The sequence below is a fragment of the Cibotium barometz genome, chromosome 6, assembly GCF_041138505.1.
Source record: "Cibotium barometz isolate CiBa-2024 chromosome 6, ASM4113850v1, whole genome shotgun sequence".
Taxonomy (NCBI): Eukaryota; Viridiplantae; Streptophyta; class Polypodiopsida; order Cyatheales; family Cibotiaceae; genus Cibotium; species Cibotium barometz.
In genome coordinates this window covers 332,475-347,232 of record NC_141051.1, presented here as the reverse complement: position 1 = coordinate 347,232, position 14,758 = coordinate 332,475, and the positions used below count along the sequence as shown (strand labels likewise).

The window sequence follows — 14,758 nt, the reverse complement described above, 5'->3', positions numbered from 1 at the left end:
GGACGCCAAAATGAAAGAAGTTCAGGTTAGTTACTATCAATCCATGACCCTCTCGGATCACTGCCCTAGCTTGCTATCATTTCTGGAAGATACCTCGGCAACAACAGACCCCTTGTTCAAATGCAGTATCACTTTGATGAGATACTCGTGGCTGAAGAGGAGACCTACTCAGATCTAGACTAACGTTGTTCATGAACTGCTTTCTACTGAGGATTTTTGGGAAGCAGCTACAGAGGACACTAGACAAGCTTTCATGGCTTGTGGTAGGATGATTAAGAAGGCCCGCGAAGAGCGGGTGAACAAGCTCAATTTGGAAATCCAAGTCTTACATGAGAGAATGCGTCAAGGTGAGGAGGCTGCAGCTCGAGAGCTTCTAGTCTTGAAGCAGAGGATTAGCACACTGGACCTCCGTACCTTCCTCCAGAAAAGGGTTAATGCCCAACATTGGTGGTTGGGAAGGTTTGATAGGCCCTCCAAGAAAATGTTCAGAGTCCTGAAGGCTAAGAACATAAAAGATAAGCTACCCCTATTAATCAAGGATGGAAAACTATTGACAAACAGCCGGGCTAATAGCAACTATGTTACTGCGCACTTTCAAGGCATTCTGGGAAGGAGCATAATCGGCTCACCCCAAAAAAGAGAAGCGAGGTAGGCTTGTCTACAGGTTTGCCCCCATACGGTACAGGGATCCTTAGCTGTGAGATTTGATACACCCTTAACATTGGATGAGCTTGAAGAGGCAGTCTGGAAAATGAAAAAAGGTAAGATCCTAGGGCTTGATGGCATTCCTATAAATTCTTCCAGGACAAATGAGAGGAGGTAGGCCCTCATCTGAAGAGGCTGATGGACGCGGCCATTAAACTGATTCCTAAAGGGGCCAACAAGCAGGAGTTGGGTAACTGGAGACCTCTCACGATGCTTAATGTGGCTTACAAAAGTGTGGCTAAGGCCCTAGCTAACAGGATCTCTCCGTACATGACCAAGATATGTCGTTGTAAGCAGAAAGGTTTTATAAAGGGCAGAAGGATCATGGAGGCCATTTTGAGTTTGTGGGAGGGTCTTGAGTGTGCTAAGGAGACTGGATAGGACATCTGCTTCTTAAAAGTAGACTTTGAGAAGGCTTATGACAAAATTGAATGGGGGTTTGTTAGAGAGTCTATTGGCGGCTGGTTTTGGCCCCTCCTTTAGGGCCTATGTGGACATTCTGTTGTTGAATTCCTCAACGAGGGTTATTTTGGATGGGGCTCTCACCGAATCGATTAACCTAACCTGCTCCATTAGGCCGGGCTGCCCTCTTCCCCCCCTGCATTTCGCTATAGCTACTGATGGTTTGGGATGGTTGGCCAACCAGGAGATCGAGCGGGGTCGCATTCGAGGTATAGATGTAACAGTGGGGGGACAAAGCAGACAGTTGGTCAATGAGCTTTTTGTTTACGACACCAATTTTATGGTCAATAGTGTTGATGTCAGCATTGAAGTTTTATTCAAGCAAATTGACATCTTCTCACTGGCCTCTAGATCCAAACTTAGCCCTATGAAAACTTATTTTTCTGAGATCTAGGGTAGGGACATCCCCTTCCTGAGGGACAAGGGTTGTCAGCTCATTGAGGAAGGGGTGGTATTTCGACTCCTAGGAATCCCCATGGGATTTGGCGTTAGCTCGGACACCAGAGGCGCGATTGGGTGCTCTCCAAGGTAGAAAGCAAATTAACAAGGTGGCAGGGCATGCATTATAGCTTGGTTGGTGCCAAGATGGTTCTAAAGCACTACATAATGAGCTCGGTTATAATCTCTCTCTTGTTGGGCTCTCACCAAACGTGCTGCTAGTCGGCTAATAGCTATTTTCCAAAGATTCCTGTGAGGTGACAAAATTCCCTAGGTCAGATGGGAAGTCCCAACAATGGACAAAGAAAAAGGCAAAACCCTCTCTACCAAACATCAGGGAATTGTCGGAGCACTTCTGTGCCTCTTGGATTTTGAATGCCTTCCACTCCCCCCAGGAGGCTTGGGCAAGCTCTTGCGGAAGCTTAATTTAGTTCACCCTACTTTTCCATCCTGGCAAGGAATCGCTCTAATCTTGGCTCTCTTCCGTAGTACCCCATTCAAATCCTCTTCTTCATCGGATCTATCTCGGGAGATTGGGAGGCATGGAACAAGTTCAGGCGCCCAACCTTCGCAGGGAGGCATTCTCTTGTAGAGGCCCTTGCCCGGCAGGGCAGGACTATATTTTTTTTCATGTCTGTTTCCCACAAGCACAAACAGAGAGGGCTTCTCTGCCTAAAGCTAAACGCATTGTGGACAAAGGTTGCAATATGTGGAAGGATCTATGGGATGGTGGTGGGCATCAGTGGTTGTCCCTTCAAGAGGTTAGGCAGAAATTTGGCCTCGCTAGGGCCCAAGCAGTCTTTGTTCACGAGAGGACTCGGCTTTGGCAGGAGGCAGAGCTATCCAAGATGCTGGGCACTCTGCAGATCACTACCCACCCCTTTCGCGGGGTAAATGGAGATAGTCTCGACAAGGTTTCCAGGTTACATAGGTGGCAAGCATGCACCCTATTCTGAATAAGCTCTGGCATAGAAGAGAAGGTGGCAGGGCTTAGCAAAGGAGAGCTAAGGCTATCTGGAGAGAACAATCAGAGAAAATCAACACGGTTACTTGGCTCATCCTTCACAAGGATCTATGGATAGGTCAGAGGGAGAGAAAGCCGGGCTACGGCACAAGTAGCTACCCCCATTGTGGGCACCCCGAGGATATAAACCACCTTTTTGTGGCTTGTTTAGTGGCCAAGAGAGCCTGGGGAGAGACATGGATCTACCTGAGGGAGGAGAGGAGGGACATGTTTACTTGGCAAGAAGTTTTTTTTGGCTCTCTGGTGGATCCCATTGAAAGAGCCTTTAGAGACGCAGTCATTTGGTTTGCTTGTGGAGGGTCAGATGCTCAAGAAAGTTTGCAGGAGCAGAGCTCTCAGTGATATCTATCTTCAAGAGTCTTTTTTCTCAACCTGTCTTTTCCCTGTTGGTTAAAGATAAGGAAAGAGTATTGCTTTATTTTTTGAGATTGAACCCAATCTTGATGGGTTCCCTTTTTGTTTCTTCAGCCCTATCAGGTACCCCTTCTTGGAATGGCAGTTAGTCAGAGTGACTATGTCTACTTTGGCAGCCGAGTTGAAGACTTATGGAAGAGCTTGGACTCTTTTCGGGCTTTGTACTCCCGAGTTGAAGGAGTTCTTCTTGGACAGGGCTAGTGACATCAAGACTCTACACAACCAAGGTGACCCGGCTAATAGAGCGCATCTCAGATTGCAAGAGGCAGGCCAACCTGCTCTGCCCCCAAGAATACTGGGAAAGTGAGAAGACTTACCTCTACCACGCGAAGCTATAGGAAGTCGAAGGCATGAAAGAAGAAGTATAAAGGCTAGGAGAGGTAATTTGCAACACCAATGGTATTGGTTCTGATCTGGTGTAAACTATTCTGGCAAGCTCACTTACTCACAGTGTGAGCATGGTCCGTCCGGTCCTTACCAGCCGTTATGCTCACCCATCCCCCATGCCCTGGAGGCACATAAACCCTTGGGAGTAGCCTTAAGATTGTATTTTTGCTGGTCACAAATAGAATCTAGGTCAAGACTGTGATGTACTTTTGGGCTTGTTCAAAGCGACCTTGGTAGATGCAAAATCAAGGGAGGATAACACCACATTCATAGGATTGTAGTGCATCTTGATAACTCTGCACTATCGAGTTTGTAATGAGAAAACTCACAAGCTCATGTGAACAATACTTCATTCATGTGTACTTGTTGGGGTTCAATTCCTAAGAAGCACTCATCCTTGCATACCGCAAATAATAAAAACATTTTACTCCCAAGTATTTACAGGGATAATTAGGTCCGATGGATCTTGTGTCATGCCTATTGTCTAAAATTTTAAAGGTTGTTTTGTACCTTTTTTACAAAAATACTAAAAGTAAGGTTAAATTCTAAATTACCAATTATGTACTCGATAAAAAATTTGAAAAAATAGAAAAAAAAAACATTGGTAAAAATTGAAAATGTACATGTTGTTCCAACGCAAAGGATAATTAAGTTGTTGCACAAAATATTGAGAAAATATTGCACTCCATTGTTTCACAATTTGGACAATGAAATAAAACACACATTAAAATTAGTTTACAAAAAATAGGTCTCATTTAGCAAGTCATGTTATCCTAGTTACGGTAGGCAGTCTTAAGGGATGTTTTGATTTTCTGTGCTTTCCTTTAACCATGTGTCATGACATCTTTCAACCATGTGTGTATTTCTCACATGAAGGTGCTTTTTTCCATTGTCCAAAAGTAGCCGACGCTCAATTCTCCTCCTCCATATACATGCTTCTCTTCATTATGGAAGTGCTATGAAGGTGCTTTTTTCCATTGTCCAATAGTAGCTGACACTCAATTCTCCTCCTCCATATACATGCTTCTCTTCATGAGACGGAAGTGCTAATGTTGTTGTTGGTGGTGGTGGTGGTTGTGGTATCAATTCAAATTCTCTATCTACAAGACGAGAGTGCAACACCCACATGTAAACATGAAAGTGTCCATTCACACAAGGTCAAAGCTCAAAGGTTAGAGTTTACAAATGCCTAGAGAAGTTGAAACATCCTTGAAAAGATGAAATGAATGTGAAACAAAAGTCACACAAATGACCCGAATAAGGAAACAAAGTCTCCAGCACATGTGCTTGCTCTGTGAAATACAGTGGCGGGCTGTTATGCCAGAGTATAATTGCACTACTACAGGTAAAGGTAACTGCACCGCCAATTGCTCCTTGGCACTTGCCAGACCATGTCAAATCTGCTACAAATAAGGGAGGCGACTCTCAAGTTCGTCCGACAATGCATCCACTCCAGTGTATTTCATGAGCTTTCCTTTCTTTGATTGCAGTTGCACCTTGGATGAGTGTCAAGAATTTTCAAATACAAAGCTTGACGTTTCTAGAGAACAACACATAGCCAGCGAGATTGAATTACTATGTTTGTCACCTTACAAGCATCTCAATCTGCTCAACCTGAAGAAGAAGTTTACAATGTCAGAGTTACTCACGTAAGAATTCTTCACCCATTCTTTGCATCGGTTTTGCTTGTTGTGTGAAGGCAACGTCCTTGAAAATCCGTGTACTCATGACTTGTGTTTTGGCTGGCTTCTTGGTGCTCATGTATGGACTCTGCTTGTATGTGGATGCCTTTTGTAGCTGAGGTACCTTCTGTAGAATTGGAGACTGCATTTGGGCGATTAATTCAGACATTGCCCTACCATGATAAGATTGTGGTGGAGCTCATGAAGATCGGGGCCACCGATGCATTTGGATGAGTAATTCCCTACCATGTAAAGGACGTTGGTGCTTCCGGTGCTAAGAGCTTTAAAAACATGAGTTCACTCATGTTTATAAAATGTAGATTCAGCGAACGTTCATCAACTTTCTTCAATTTCAATAACTAGTACTTAACATTGATTTTGACAATGTGTTTTAATCAAATTTACAGAAGGTGGACAAGATTGATGCGGCTATTGCAATCAACACACACATTTCCTTGAGTTGCAATGTGGACACAAGTCCTACTGACATTCAGGTAATATGCCAATATCTTATTCGTTCATGATGCTACTTCATGACTCTTACTGGACCCTTATTCTGGACTCTCACAATGTCTAGAAAAGGGCTCGTTTCCTTGGATTATAAATCTTTGGGGAAGGAAGCATGCCACCTCCCCACCCACACAATGTGGGGTTATTATAATTATATTATATATTATTATGATACTTTCTTCTTTTCTTTTTTTTTGCTTCAAACCAAATTCTCACAATGACTCTTTTGGTGCATGTTTTTTATGCGAGGGAGCATTGGGAATCAACATAGATCATCGAACTCTATACCTTTATTCATGTGATTGTACAGACTAACAAAGACTCTTCAGAGTGCCTTATTAAGTGTTTCCATGAAAAGTTGCCAAGCTTCTTTTGCAAGGTCTAAGACCCTAGTCTGTTTCCGCATTGCCAGGCTTTCCTAAAACGGGCAGGATGATGACACCGGTGTCTATGCCGCACAGAATTCACGAAGGCTCACCTTGCAAGGTTCGAACACCCAAGCGTGTTTTTGATACAGCCAGAGAAGAAGGGACCTTCGTGTGGAAAGCACGGCGAGTTGTTCAGCCACCTTGCAAGGTTCGAACACCCAAGCGTGTTTTTGATACAACCAGAGAAGAAGGGACCGTCGTGTGGAAAGTACGACGAGTTGTTTAGCCAGAGGATTTGGATGCCCAGGAGGTCTATATCACCCATCGGAAGATCACCACAGAAAATGATTGTTGTCATGCATTGGCCAAGATCGGAGTATCCCAGACTGTGCTTGTATCAGAAGCCCTTGGCATTCTGGCAGACCTTGTCGACATTCATTTCGAGAGCCTTTCTGGCTTGGCTGAGTACAGGCACGATGTGAAGACGATTCTTGAAGGCGTGCGTTTTTGAGTCGGGAAAGAGATCCTTCTGTCGATTCGCTTATGCGATCTTCCATGGCTGCAAGCAAGATGGGGAAGTCTTTGACGCCATCGCTCGTAGTGGGATGGCACTCTTCAAGGACGTACTGGGAGCAATTGCATGTGATCACCCCACCAATGAAGCCCTCAAATGGATGACAGGTTCAGAAGAAGCTACAGAATTTCACGCTCTCCTTGCATGGAGCAAAATGTTTCCTCTTCTTGAGGAAAGACATAAGAAGTCCCACCCGTTTAAGTTTATAGCTGGAGACGTCCTTTTGGCTGAACAAGCACTGGAGGTTCTCAAATTCATTGCAGCCGAGGCTAAACACGAGCAAGGGCAATATCAGGTTCTCGAGCATGTCATCCAAGCAGCGCTTCCCATTGTTGAAGAGAGGATTGCGGAAAGCACTTGTAGAGCATGCTTGGTAGGTTTACATGCTATACGTCCTCTATTCTCTTGATGCCTGGGCTAGACTTGATAGAGCCTATACAATTAACTTTCATTTTTGTGACTGTAAAATTGACTTGCAGCAGTCTATGTCTGATCATTTCCCTGTTTTGATAAACCTTAGTGACTATGATTGGGTACACTCAATCAAACATCTTTGCAGACCTAAACCTCCGATAGTCAACAACCTTATGTTAAAAAATAAGCTGCTTTAGTTGGCTATCTATTTAAAGCTCTCTTCAATCATTTGGTCCAAATGCTCTACACGCCTGGTCTCTGTTGTGTTTCTTGCTACGAAAGTTCTATTAAAATGTGCCAGTGCTACAAGTAATAAACAGTTGGTTTTTAATGCGAAGTATCGCAAGAGCATTGGAAAGTAGTAGGCTGTTGATAATTCTAATAGCATGTAGGTCAGATTTTTATCCGGAAGGCTGGAAATAATGTCAGTTCAAAATCAGCTTATATCTAAGAGATGGAGGGAATTGCTCGGCTGATGACACTTCAGATGGGCTTTAATGTTGAAAATGGGATTTGACCCAGATTTCAAGATATGTTAAGCAAGGTTTCCCCTTGACTCCCTTGTTATATTCTCCTTCTACTCACCCTTTGTTTTGCTATCTGGAATCCCTGGCTGATCATGGGGCTAGTTGTATAGAACAGAAATGCGGTTGGTCTTGGTTTTGCATTCATGTGTTTGAAGGCTTTGATTATACTTTGATTGACCTTTCTACTACTAATTTTGACCCCACTTATTTTGGGCTGGTAAGAGATTGCCTTATCCTATTAGAATGCAAGCTACCAATGGTCATATTATTAACTAGATTCTTGGTAAAATTTAGGCAAAAGTAGTGTGCTGGAAGTTTGATGAGTGGCCTTTGCATGTCCGGCTATAAATAACTAAGATTGCTTACCTGCTTCACTTTCTGCCTCTGTTGGACTTGAACAAGGTTCTTAGGGAGTTAAATTCCTTTCTGTTGGCTCTTAGGGAGTTCAATGCCTTTCTGCTGAAGTTTTTCTTCGGCGGTTCAGGCAGCAGAGCTTGTGTCTCAATTAGTTGGCCCTCCAATGTATTTTGTTAGGTCTTGAGAAGGCCTTCGTGTTTTGAATGTAGAGAGTCATGCTTTATTCTGCAAAGAAATGTAGGGATGATTATTTTACTTGAAAAACTAGAAATACAAGAGGGGCCAGTGCGGGGCACTATCCTAGAACACAAAAGAAAACTAATACAAGCTTCTCAGGCCGGAATCAAATAAGCCATAGGGGAGGCGTAAAATGCCAACAAAGACCATCAATGGAACACTGGAAGAAATGATCTCAATCGTGAAAGAAGTGCTTCCTCCTCTCTTGGTCCCTGGAGTCCCTTTGAATTTGATCCCACTGCCCCTTGGGCAAGTGACAATCTCGCTCTAGATGTCTGCTTCCCACTCAACCTCAGCTAGGGCCCGACCTTCCCACAACCATGTATGAAAGTGATTTGTGTGTCATTGGATCCACGTGCTGCTCCTTCCCATGATGCCCTCTTTCATAGCTAAAAGTAAATATGGCCATGAAAGTGTATTAAGTCGAATAAACAAGCTAAATTAAATATCTTTGAAAAATTCCTTCTATCAACCATATAAAGTTTGTATGTAAAAATAAACCGTGTCACGTAAAAGGAAGGACAATTCACATAATTCCAATGTTGAATTTTCCGAGAGCCTAGTATAAGGTGGTCCAGCCTGAAAGAAAGCAGTTGAGATTGCCAAGAGAAGAGAAATTTAATTGAGCCTAGTCTTAAATGTGCTCCATCCTCATACCCTTCCTAGGCACCATAGCCTGCCATGCTATGATGGAATGTTCCCATGTTTCCATTATGGTCATCATTCTCTACAGATGATTATATTTGCACTAGTTATTGACTGAATGCAAGAAGTTCAACTATCGCTCTTTTCACTATTTAATGGCTAAATGCTGCTGCTCTTTGCACTATTTTATTGGCTGAATGTTGGAAGTGCAGGTTTGCAAGAGCTGGGCTGATTGCTGTCCAGGTGTTGGAAGTGTTGCTACTATTTATTTAGCTGCATGTTGGAAGTGCTACTACTGTTTGCAATGATTGCTGTCCAAGTGTGTTGATTGTTGGCTTGTTGCGCTGCAGCCACTCTCCTCTTTCTTATCGGGTGTGGTTTTCTCTCTCCTTACATATATGGCTATTTATTAACAACATAACAGTGTATAAGCAACAAAATCTTGCACATGGGTAAATCAAGAGTATATTTTGGATAGAGAGGGTGGCGAGAACGATGTATTTCTATTGCTTGATAATCAAGAAGATATATAACAATGCTGAGCTGTACAAGACAAGGCAGAGTTGGAAGAGCTGGATACAGTTCAAGGTGACATCTTAACGAGCAGCGTATAAAGATTGTGAAGTTGTAGCAGTGCAACTGCATGAAGAAGCTAAGAGTGCACACAAAGTATGATGATTATATCTGTATACAAGTGAAGCCACTTTATAAATCAGAACAAAACTTGAAGGAAAGAGAATCACTCACTTTGCTAAGGAATGAACCCAACAAGTTCCCTAGTAAAGAAGATAGTCATTCTGCAAGTAGAAGAACCGTATCTAGAGAAGACAAAGTGTGAAGAGCAAAAATGAGATGTGCAAACCCTTTACTGAACAAAAACAGTGATCCTGCACATATATGGATTATGTTTGGAAAGAAGTGAGAGACCCTGTGTGAAGATTAAACATTAGAGGTGAATCAAATTTAAAATATGTGGAAAGAAGTAATTTTTAGTTGATGATGACCAGGAGAGTCTGCCCAGTACAGTTGGCTGACCAACTCAATGTTTTCAAAACTGATGCAAGTGCCTATTGTAGCTGTATGTGGATGCAAATCTGGCAAATCAGCCACACCTAAAGGCAACTACGTTGCTACTGGAAATATGTGCCTGCTGTCTTGTTGGAAATATGGCAGTACAAGGTTTGCTGTCATGTTCTAACCGATATCTGGCTTTTTCATCAAGAGAGTTATGCAGCATTGCATATTATGATGTATGCCTAAGAGACTCTGCGGGTCTCTAGAAACCCAGAATAGATGCTTACGCTTGGGCACTAGTGACGACATAAGGTTTGTTGTGTTTGCTAGATATGTCTTCCTTTTTTTTTGTTTGTTTTGTTTTGTTTTCAATTCTTTTCTAATCGTTAAATCAAATTCTGATTGGATATATTCTAGTCTTACAAAGGTATATATATGCCACTTTTAATACAAGGCCAAGAGAAAACCCACAAGTCTCTCAAGTCTTACTGTAGGGGAAAAACAGATGACGCTCTGCCCACCAGCCTTGTAGAGACAGTCAATGGCAGAGTAAGGGAAGGTCTTAATGACCATCTAGGATGAAGCAGAGGAGCAAAGGGGGCAAGATAATAAGTAGCTGAAATTGTGCATAGGATGTGTATGCTTGATGATCTGCATCCTGATTCTCTTGGTTTAGCGGAGGACTAGCTCAAAACGTTGATGGCATAGCTGATATATGAATGATGGCCCATGCTTTCCCCATATATCTTCCAGTCTTAGATGAGCATATAGCATGCTTTAGATTGGTCCTAGAATCAGAAGGGTTTTCTCATGGGCAGCTTATGTTGACAGCTCGTGCGTGTTTTTTGATACAATTCTCATACATAGAAGCTTCATGTTTGTGAGATTGCTTGAGCCCACGTCAAAAGTAATGACATCCAATGATAACATGTTGAATTCTAGTTGCTGAACACAAATGCAATTCGATATCAAGCTAATCTTCTAGCTATAGTCTAGTTTTGATGTGCCATAAGATGGCAAGCTATTGCCTATGTAATAGATCTCTAGTTCTTCAAACTACTAAGAGACTACTAAAAATGTATATATCTAACCGCTTAGTAGGCCCTTAGTTGCAACATTTGCTGGCCTATCTCCAGTTCTTCAGCCAGCTTTAGTTCAAGCAGAAGTTGCCTTAGTTCCTCAACAGTCCTCATCTTCCTCCATCACCCATATTTAGTTCAAAAAGGAGTTGCCCGTAGAGAAACAATAGAGGGCGTAGTGAAGTGATCAAAATGTAGGACACTCAAACACAATTGTAGAATGGAACTCAGAAAAACCATAATCTGGTAAGTGAATATAAGAGCGTCAAGCCTCCTTGTCTCAGGGACTATGGCAGCAGTGTAACAAAGAACGTGATGCCAGAGGTTGGAAGATGACTACATTGCCCCACCAAAAGGGTGGTAGCATCTGGATTTGTCGAAGAAGGCAACAGAGGGAGCGGAACACAGTGCTATGTGAAGCTACAAGATGATGAAGAAGATGATGAGCTGAAGCTGCTTGGAAACTTGTTGATACAGCATGCTTTGAGGAAGAAACCTTTAGGCTATCTAGAGAAGCAACATGATGAAAATCAAGGGCAAATCTGGAGCCACAATTGGAGGACCAAGGCCAGATCTAGTGAATGAGATCATTGGAGGCAACCGGAGCAATCACGAGGACCAGATCTGGAGCAAGAAGTGGATCAAATCTAGAGCAATCAACACTACATGTGGGGCAGCTATCGGAGGCAAATATGGCGCAGAAACTGTGCACAAGAGAGGGCCAAATCTAAGCTGAGACTGCTAAGAAATGATAAAATTGGAGCTGGTTTTTTAGGCCCCAGTTGGGGTCGGCCACTTAATGTGGCTGTTGGCCATATTTGGCCGATAGTCAGCCAAACTAGCTGACATTTTGTTGACCATTTGGCCGCCATTTTGTTGACCATTTGGCCATTTTGGCCTCCATTTTGTTGACCATTTGGCCGCCATTTTGTTGACCATTTGACCATTTGCACAAAACAGCTTGAAGAGACTGCTATACATCCAGCCCCACAAACGGGCAATAAATCTAAACACAATCTCCAAAAAGGAGAAACTACAGTCAGATGAAGGCAGCAAACAATCCAACAGCAAGGACTCATGGAGAGCAAAGCTAGGGCTCAAAGAAGGCTCACATCACAAGACCGCTGCAGATAGCAAATTGAGAACGTCTGTGAGGGATCTACAAGTCTGCCCAAGAATTGGAGGCAGGAGAAGATGAGGATGTTGGAGAAGAGGCTGATGACAGGAGCTGGAAAATAGCAGGAGCAGCAGTGGACAAGATCAATGTACAGACAGAGAGTGAACTGAGGAGCTAATCTAGCAGGAGATGAAGGCACAAGGCTGATCTGGAACAGGGATGCAGCAGGGCAGATCTTGGGTTTCCTTCTTGGGGTGCTCCTAGGTAACCCCCTTGGGTCCTATTTCGGGGCTCTTTGAGGGGCTGACTAGGGGCTCCTTCTCGAGAAAACGGGGCAGAAGCAAGTGTAGTAGTGCATCCTTTCACTAGGCGGGCTCACCTACAACAGAGGCCCTCACTCACTACTGTCATCTGGAGATGATAATCTTAACACTTCTCTCAGCTCCATGGTGGGTCGTGAGACAATGAGAGCTAGAATGGTGTTGAAGAAGCACGGTGAGAACCGGTTTGGTGAAGATATCCGCTGCATTGTCGGTTGTGGTGCAAAAGACGAGGAGGATGGTGCCATCAACAATCTTTTCACGGGTGTAGTGATACTGTATCTCAATATGCTTCATCCTAGCATGGAACACTGGGTTGAGGGTGATAGCGATACAACTTTGATTGTCACAGAAGATGGTGGTGGGTCCTATTTGGCAAAAGCCGGTGTGGAACAATAGATGTTGGAGCCAGACTGCCTTGCAAGTAGCAATGCAAGTGGCGCGATACTCAGCCTTAGTGGAAGAGATGGCCACTGTGGGTTGTCGTTTGTTGGCCCATGCGATGGTGGCAGACCCAAAGGAGAACACATAGCCAGTAGTGGTGTCACAGGGACATGATTTTTAATTGCGTACGTTTAAGTTCAGATGAAATTGAATTTATTCCGTGTGAATACTTTGGCCTTCGTGAGAAACAGGAATTTCGGGAGTAACTAGTGTTCTAGCCAAACTCGGGGAATTAATTCTTGGTGCACGGGATTGTCAGTGGTCTCGATGGCACAAGAGTTGGGCCATGTGTGGGGATTCGAAGAATTAAATGCCTAGAGAGAGAAAATGTGCAGTGCAATTGCCTTGGTATTAATTTCAATTGTTTTATTGTGCAACAGAGGGCTCAAAATAGTGATAGAATAAAAACTGCTAATTTCGGCCCAGGTTATGAGACAGCTGGCAATTTCGCCTACGGACAGTGTCGCCTGGCTGATTTGCGCATGTTCTCTTTGTTTTCGGGTGTTGGCTGCTTTTGGAGAACTGTTGGGCATTGCCAAAACTGAAATTCTTGATCAGTTTGGTGTTTGTTGCCTGCCACTGGGTCCCACAAGGCTGGGTGACGTGTTTTTGAGTGCTTTTGTGCACTGTTGTGTCTGAATTTGTCAATTAGCAGCTTGTTCTGGGTTGTGGTTTGCTAGGCAAGGCTATGGAAAGACTATACTGACAAGATATAAAGCTGTACTTGCTGATTTGTGGGCTGAATTGAAGCAGAGAAAGCTGGAATCTTTCGTTCATGAAGATGTTTGAGCTTGGGTTGATTGCTAGGTGAGTAGTCTGTGGATTTCTTGCAAGTTAGAAGAGGAACTGTGCCAGCTACACACTTTGTTCTGCAGGCTGTTAGGCAGGAGGCACTCGTAACAGTCAAGGGACCCTTTGGGTCATCATGTAAGCTGTAGAATTTCAAATTGTGGTTGTGGGCGGTTGCTTGTGTTGCAAGGAATTGCACTGATGATATTGGGTCATGCCTATGAGAGATGTTCTATTGGATTTGGATGCCTTTGTGTCACGATTGGCAATATGAACTAAGGATTGTTTACATATTGTTATCTAGATATCTGTATTCTTGAGTACAGGGGAGATTCCAGAGCAAATTGTGAATCTCTTTTATGCAATAAAGTTAAAGAAATACTGAAAGGGGCGCCAATTAAAGAGGCGCCAATTACTGTCAAAACTGAAATTCATGATCAGTTTGGTGTTTGTTGCTTGCCACTGGGTCCCACATGGCTGGGCGACCTGTTTTTGAGTGCTTTTGTGCACTATTGTGGCTGAATGTCAGTCAACAGCTTGTTCTGGGTGGTGGCTTGCCAATCAAGGTTGTGAAAAGACTGTACCAACAAGATACAAAGCTATACTTGCTGATTTGTGGGCTGAATCAGAACAGAAAAAATTGAAATCTTCCATTCATGAAGATTTCTGAGCTTGGGCTGATTGCCAAGTGAGAAGATTGTGGATTTCTTGCAAGTTAGAAGTAGAACTGTGCTAGCTACACACTTTGTTCTACAAGTTGTTAGGTAGGAGGCACTGGTAATGGTCAAGGGACCTTTGGGTCATCCTGTAAGCTTGTAAGCTGTAGAACTGGAAATTGTGGTAGTGTATGGTTGCTTGTGTTGCAAGGAATTGCATTGATGTTTTTGGGTCATGCCTATGAGAGATGTTATGTTGGATTTGGATGCCTTTGTGCCATGATTGGCAAGATGAACTAAGGATTGATTTCATATTGTTATCAGGATATCTGTATTTCTGAGTACAGGGCAGATTCCAGAGCAGATTGTGTAATCTCTTTTATGCAATAAAGTTAAAGAAATATTGAAAGGGGCGCCAATTAAAGGGGCCAATGAGGTGTTGTGTGATGAAGGAGACAATCTAGTCTTTGGTGGAAGATTCTAAGTACTTGCTGAATTTTATAAGTTGCTGTATTTTTCGAAGAAAAGCTAAGTTTTTACCGACTAGTAAGTGTTTTAGGCCGGTTTCAAGTGGAACGATGGTCACCTGCCCAGT

The 14,758-nt window shown here is 43.2% G+C and overlaps 1 long non-coding RNA gene across 2 annotated transcripts in view; it reads left to right on the top strand.

Moving 5' to 3' along the window:
• The window catches only part of LOC147637315 (uncharacterized), a 39,466-nt gene that overhangs the window by 6,286 nt on the left and 18,422 nt on the right, over window positions 1–14,758 (top strand). For both annotated transcript variants that reach the window (XR_015266015.1, XR_015266016.1), the window contains exons 3-4: window positions 4,921–5,079; window positions 5,228–5,606. This is a non-coding gene — a long non-coding RNA (uncharacterized LOC147637315). The remainder of the gene's footprint in view (window positions 1–4,920; window positions 5,080–5,227; window positions 5,607–14,758) is intronic.